This window comes from Triticum dicoccoides, chromosome 5A, assembly GCF_002162155.2.
Source record: "Triticum dicoccoides isolate Atlit2015 ecotype Zavitan chromosome 5A, WEW_v2.0, whole genome shotgun sequence".
Taxonomy (NCBI): domain Eukaryota; kingdom Viridiplantae; phylum Streptophyta; class Magnoliopsida; order Poales; family Poaceae; genus Triticum; species Triticum dicoccoides.
In genome coordinates this window covers 262,840,055-262,846,931 of record NC_041388.1, presented here as the reverse complement: position 1 = coordinate 262,846,931, position 6,877 = coordinate 262,840,055, and positions in this window count along the sequence as shown.

Genomic DNA, 6,877 nt, shown 5'->3' with positions numbered 1-6,877 from the left:
AAATAAAGAATGAGTTCATTACAGTACCTTAAAGTGGTGATTTATTTTCTTATACTAACGGAGCTCATGAGATTTTCTGTTGAAGTTTTGTGTTGTGAAGTTTTCAAGTTTTTGGGTAAATATTTGATGGATTTTGGAACAAGGAGTGGCAAGAGCCTAAGCTTGGGGATGCCCAAGGCACCCCAAGGTAAAATTCAAGGACAACCAAAAGCCTAATCTTGGGGATGCCCTGGAAGGCATCCCCCCTTTCGTCTTCATCTATCGGTAACTTTACTTGAGGCTATATTTTTATTCACCACATGATATGTGTTTTGCTTGGAGCGTCTTGCATGATTTGAGTCTTTTCCTTTTAGTTTACCACAATGTTCCTTGCTGTACACAACTTTTGGGAGAGACACAAATGAATCGGAATTTATTACAATACTCTATGTGCTTCACTTATATCTTTTGAGCTACATAATTTTGCTCTAGTGCTTCACTTATATCTTTTTAGAGCATGGTGGTGGTTTTATTTTATAGAAATTATTGATCTCTCATGCTTCACTTATATTATTTTGAGAGTCCTTTAGAACAACATGGTAATTTGCTTTGGCTATAAAGTTAGTCCTAATATGATGGGCATCCAAGATGGGTATAATAAAAACTTTCATATAAAGTGCATTGAATACTATGAGAAGTTTGATTCTTTATGATTGTTTTGAGATATGAAGATGGTAATATTAGATTCATGCTAGTTGAGTAGTTGTGAATTTGAGAGATACTTGTGTTAAAGTTTGTGATTCCCGTAGCATGCACGTATGGTGAACCGTTAGGTGATGAAGTCGGAGCATGATTAATTTATTGATTGTCTTCCTTATGAGTGGCGGTCGGGGACGAGCGATGGTCTTTTCCTACCAATCTATCCCCATAGGAGCATGCGCGTAGTACTTTGTTTTGATAACTAATAGATTTTTACAATAATTATGTGAGTTCTTTATGACTAATGTTGAGTCCATGGATTATACGCACTCTCACCCTTCCACCATTGCTAGCCTCTCTTGTGCCGCGCAACTTTCCCCGGTATCTTAAACCCGTCATTTACCTTCCTCAAAACAGCCACCATACCTACCAATTGTGGCATTTCCATAGCCATTCCGAGATATATTGCCATGCAACTTTCCACTATTTCGTTTATTATGACACGCTCCCTCATTATCATATTGCTTTGCATGATCATGTAGTCGACATCGTATTTGTGGCAAAGCCACCCTTCATAATTCTTTCATACATGTCACTCTTGATTCATTGCACATCCCGGTACACCGCTGGAGGCATTCACATAGAGTCATATTTTCTTCTAAGTATCGAGTTGTAATTCTTGAGTTGTAAGTAAATAAAAGTGTGATGATCTTCCTTTTTAGAGCATTGTCCTAGTGAGGAAAGGATGATGGAGACTATGATTCCCCCACAAGTTGGGATGAGACTCCGGACTAAAAAAAAGAGGCCATAAAAAAGGCCCAAATAAAAAAATAAAAAAAGAGGCCATAAAAAAAGAGAAAAGGCCCAAATAAAAAAATCAGAGAAAAAGAGAGAAGGGGCAATGCTACTATCCTTTTACCACACTTGTGCTTCAAAGTAGCACCATGATCTTCATGATAGAGAGTCTCCTATGTTGTCACTTTCATATAGTAGTGGGAATTTTTCATTATAGAACTTGGCTTGTATATTCCAATGATGGGCCTCCTCAAAATTGCCCTAGGTCTTCGTGAGCAAGCAAGTTGGATGCACACCCACTTAGTTTCTTGTTGAGCTTTCATACAGTTATAGCTCTAGTGCATCTGTTGCATGGCAGTCCCTACTCACTCACATTGATATCTATTGATGAGCATCTCCATATCCCGTTGATACGCCTAGTTGATGTGAGACTATCTTCTCCTGTTTGTCTTCTCCACAACCACCATTCTATTCCACCTATAGTGCTATGTCTATGGCTCACGCTCATGTATTGCGTGAAGATTGAAAAGGTTTGAGAACATCAAAAGTATGAAACAAATGCTTGGCTTGTCATTGGGGTTGTGCATGATTTAAATATTTTGTGTGATGAAGAGAGAGCATAGCATGACTATATGATTTTGTAGGGATAGCTTTCTATGGCCATGTTATTTTGGGAAGACATGATTACTTTATTAGTATGCTTGAAGTATTATTATTTTTATGTCAATATTAAAATTTTGTCTTGAATCTTTCGCATCTAAACATTCATGCCACAATAAGGAAAATTACATTGATAATTATGCTAGGTAGCATTCCACATAAAAAATTCTGTTTTTTTATCATTTACCTACTCAAGGATGAGCAGGATTTAAGCTTGCGGATGCTGATACGTCTCCAACGTATCTAAATTTTTGATTGTTCCATGCTATTATATTATCTGTTTTGGATGTTTAATGGGCTTTAATATGCTCTTTTATATTATTTTTGGGACTAACGTATTAACCGGAGGCCCAGTGCCAGTTTCTATTTTTTTGCCTATTTTAGTGTTTCGCAGAAAAGGAATATCGAACGGAATCCAAACGGAACGAAACCTTCGCGAGGATCTTTCTTGGAACAAACGCAAGCCAAGAGACTTAGAGTGGAAGTGTGGAAGTCCGTGAGGCGGCCACGAGGCAGGAGGGCACACCCATGGGGGTAGGCGCGCCCCCACCCTAGTGGGCCCCATGGAGCTCCACCGACGTACTTTTTCGCCTATATATACTCTTGTACCCTAAAAACATCCAGGAGAGCCACTGATACGTCTCCAACGTATCTATAATTTTTGATTGCTCCATCCTATATTATCTACTGTTTTGGACTATATTGGGCTTTATTTTCCACTTTTATATTATTTTTGGGACTAACCTATAAACCGGAGGCCCAGCCTAGAATTGCTATTTTTTTGCCTATTTCAGTGTTCCGGATAAACAGAATATCAAACGGAGTCCAAACGGAATAAAATCTTCGGAAGCGTGATTTTCTCACCAAACGTGATCCAGGAGACTTGGACCCTACTGCAAGGGATCAAAGAGGAGGTCACGAGGGTGGGGGGCGCCCCCCTAGGGCGTGCCCCCTGCCTTGTGGGCCCCTCGGTGCTCCACCGATGTACTCCTACCTCCTATATATACACACGTACCCCCAAACGATCAGAACAGGAGCCAAAAATCTAATTCCACCGCCGCAACTTTCTGTATCCACGAGATCCCATCTTGGGGCCTGTTCCGGAGCTCCGCCGGAAGAGGGCCGTCATCACGGAGGGCTTCTACATCACCATAGCCCCTCCGATGAAGTGTGAGTAGTTTACCTGAGACCTTCGGGCCCATAGTTAGTAGCTAGATGGCTTCTTCTCTCTCTTTGAATCTCAATACAAAGTTCTCCCCCTCTCTCGTGGAGATCTATTCGATGTAATCTTGTTTTGGCGGTGTGTTTGTTGAGACCGATGAATTGTGGGTTTATGATCAAGTCTATCTATGAATAATATTTGAATCTTCTCTGAATTCTTTTATGCATGATTGGTCATCTTTGCAGGTCTCTTCAAATTATCCGTTTGGTTTGGCCAACTAGATTGGTAGTTCTTGCCATGAGAGAAGTGCTTAGCTTTGGGTTCGATCTTGCGGTGTCCTTACCCAGTGACAGAAGGGGCAGCAAGGCACGTATTTTTTCGTTGCCATCGAGGATAACAAGATGAGGTTTATTTCATATTGCATGAATTTATCTCTCTACATCATGTCATCTTGCTTAAAGCATTACTCTGTTTTTAACTTAATACTCTAGATGCATGCTGGATAGCGGTTGATGAGTGGAGTAATAGTAGTAGATGCAGAATCGTTTCGGTCTACTTGTCACGGACGTGATGCCTATATACATGATCATGCCTAGATATTCTCATAATTATGCTCAATTCTATCAATTGCTCAACAGTAATTTGTTCACCCACCGTAGAATACTTATGCTCTTGAGAGAAGCCACTAGTGAAACCTATGGCCCCCGGGTATATTCTCATCATATCAATCTCCATCACTTTTAATATTGTTTTGCTATTTACTTTGCCTTTACTTTTTTTCTTTGCATCTTTATATCAAAAATACCAAAAATATTATATCTATCAGATCTCACTCTCGTAAGTGACTGTGAAGGGCTTGACAACCCCTAATCGCGTTGGTTGCAAGTAGCTATCGCTTTGTGCAGGTACGAGGGACTTGAGCGTGGGCTCCTACTGGATTGATACCTTGGTTCTCAAAAACTGAGGGAAATACTTACGCTACTCTGCTGCATCATCCCTTCCTCTTCGGGGAAAACCAACGCAAGCTCAAGACGTAGCAAGAAGGATTTCTGGTGCCGTTGCCGGGGAGTCTACGCAAAAAGTCAATATACCAAGTACCCATCACAATCCCTATCTCTCGCATTACATTATTTGCCATTTGCCTCTCGTTTTCCTCTCCCCCCAATTCACCCTTGCCATTTTATTCGCCCTCTCTCTATATCCTCCCTCTCTGTTTGCCTCTTTTGCCCGCTTGCTTTTTGTTTGCTCGTGTGTTAGTTTGCTTTTTTGTCGCGATGGCTCAAGATACTACCAAATTGTGTGACTTCACCAATACCAATAATAATGATTTCCTTAGCACTCCAATTTCTCCTGTTACCGATGCTGAATCTTGTGAAATTAATACTGCTTTGTTGAATCTTGTTATGAAAGATCAATTCGCCGGCCTTCCTAGCGAAGATGCCGCTACTCATCTGAATAGCTTCATTGATTTATGTGATATGCAAAAGAAAAAAGATGTCAATAATGATGTCGTTAAATTGAAGCTATTTCCTTTTTCGCTTAGAGATAGTGCTAAAGCTTGGTTTTTGTCTTTGCCTAAGAATAGTATTGATTCATGGAACAAGTGCAAAGATGCTTTTATCTCTAAGTATTTTCCTCCCGCTAAGATCATCTCTCTTAGAAATGATATTATGAACTTTAAACAACTTGATCATGAACATGTTGCACAAGCTTGGGAGAGAATGAAATTAATGATACATAATTGCCCTACTCATTTGAATCTGTGGATGATTATACAAATTTTTTATGCCGGATTGAATTTTGCTTCTAGAAATCTTTTAGATTCAGCCGCGGGAGGCACTTTTATGGAAATCACTTTAGGAGATGCTACTAAATTCCTAGATAATATTATGGTTAATTATTGTCAATGGCACACTGAAATATCATCTAACAAAAAAGTGCATGCGATAGAAGAAATTAATGTGTTGAGTGGAAAGATGGATGAACTTATGAAATTATTTGCTACTAAGAGTGTTTCTTCTGATCCTAATGATATGCCTTTGTCTACTTTGATTGAGAATAACAATGAATCTATGGATGTGAATTTTGTTGGTAGGAATAATTTTGGTAACAACGCTTATAGAGGGAATTTTGATCCTAGGCCATATCCTAGTAATCCTTCTAATAATTATGGGAATTCCTACAAGAACTCTTATGGAAATTATAATAAGATGCCGTCTGATTTTGAATCTAATATTAAAAAATTTATTTCTTCGCAAAAGAATTTTAACGCTATGATTGAAGAAAAAATGCTTAAGATTGATGATTTGGCTAGGAACGTTGATAGAATTGCTCTTGATGTTGATGCTTTGAAACTTAGATCTATTCTACCTAAGCATGATATCAATGAGTCTCTTAAAGCCATGAGAATTTCAATTGATGAGTGTAAAGAAAGAACCGCAAGGATGCGTGCTTCGAAAGATGCCTTTATTAAAGCGTGTTCTTCCAATTCCTATGAAAGTAATGATGAAGATCTAAACGTTATTGATGTGTCTCCCATTAAATCTTTATTTTGCAATATGAATCTTGATGAAATGAATATGATCTTCCTTTACCTAGAAGGCGTTCTAAAAATTCAGAGTATTTAGATCTTAATGATGAAATTGATGAAAGTAGGATTGAAAGAAATAAAATTTTAGATGTTGCTAAACCCACTATATTGGATTTCAAGGAATTTAATTATGAAAGTTGCTCTTTAATTGATTGTATTTCCTTGTTGCAATCCGTGCTAAATTCTCTGCATGCTTATAGTCGAAATAAAGCCTTCACCGAACATATTGTTGATGCCTTGATGCAATCTTATGAAGAAAAACTTGAGTTGAAAGTTTCTATCCCTAGAAAACTTTATGATGAGTGGGAACCAACTATTAAAATTAAAATTAAAGATCATGAGTTTTATGCTTTGTGTGATTTGGGTGTTAGTGTCTCTACTATTCCCAAGACTTTGTGTGATTTACTAGATTTCCGTAATTTTGATGATTGCTTTCTAAACTTGCATCTTGCGGATTCCACTATTAAGAAACCTATGGGAATAATTAATGATGTTCTTATTGTTGAAAATAGGAATTATGTGCCCGTAGATTTCATAGTTCTTGATATAGATTGCAATCCTTCTTGCCCTATTATTCTTGGTAGACCTTTCCTTAGAACGGTTGGTGCGATTATTGATATGAAGGAAGGGAATATTAGATTTTAATTTCCATTAAAAAGGGCATGGAACACTTTCCAAGAAAGAAAATAAAATTACCATATGAAACTATCATGAGAGCCACTTATGGATTGCCTACCAAAGATGGCAATACCTAGATCTATTCTTGCTCGTTATGCCTAGCTAGGGGCGTTAAACGATAGCGCTTGTTGGGAGGCAACCCAATTTTATTTTTATTCCTTGATATTTGATCCTCTTTATTAATAAATAAATTATTTATCCTCTGTTTATGTTGTGTTTTTTGTGTTTAATTAGTGTTTGTGCCAAGTAAAACCGTTGGGAAGACTTGGGGAAAGTCTTGTTGAACTTGCTGTAAAAAACAGAAACTTTAGCGC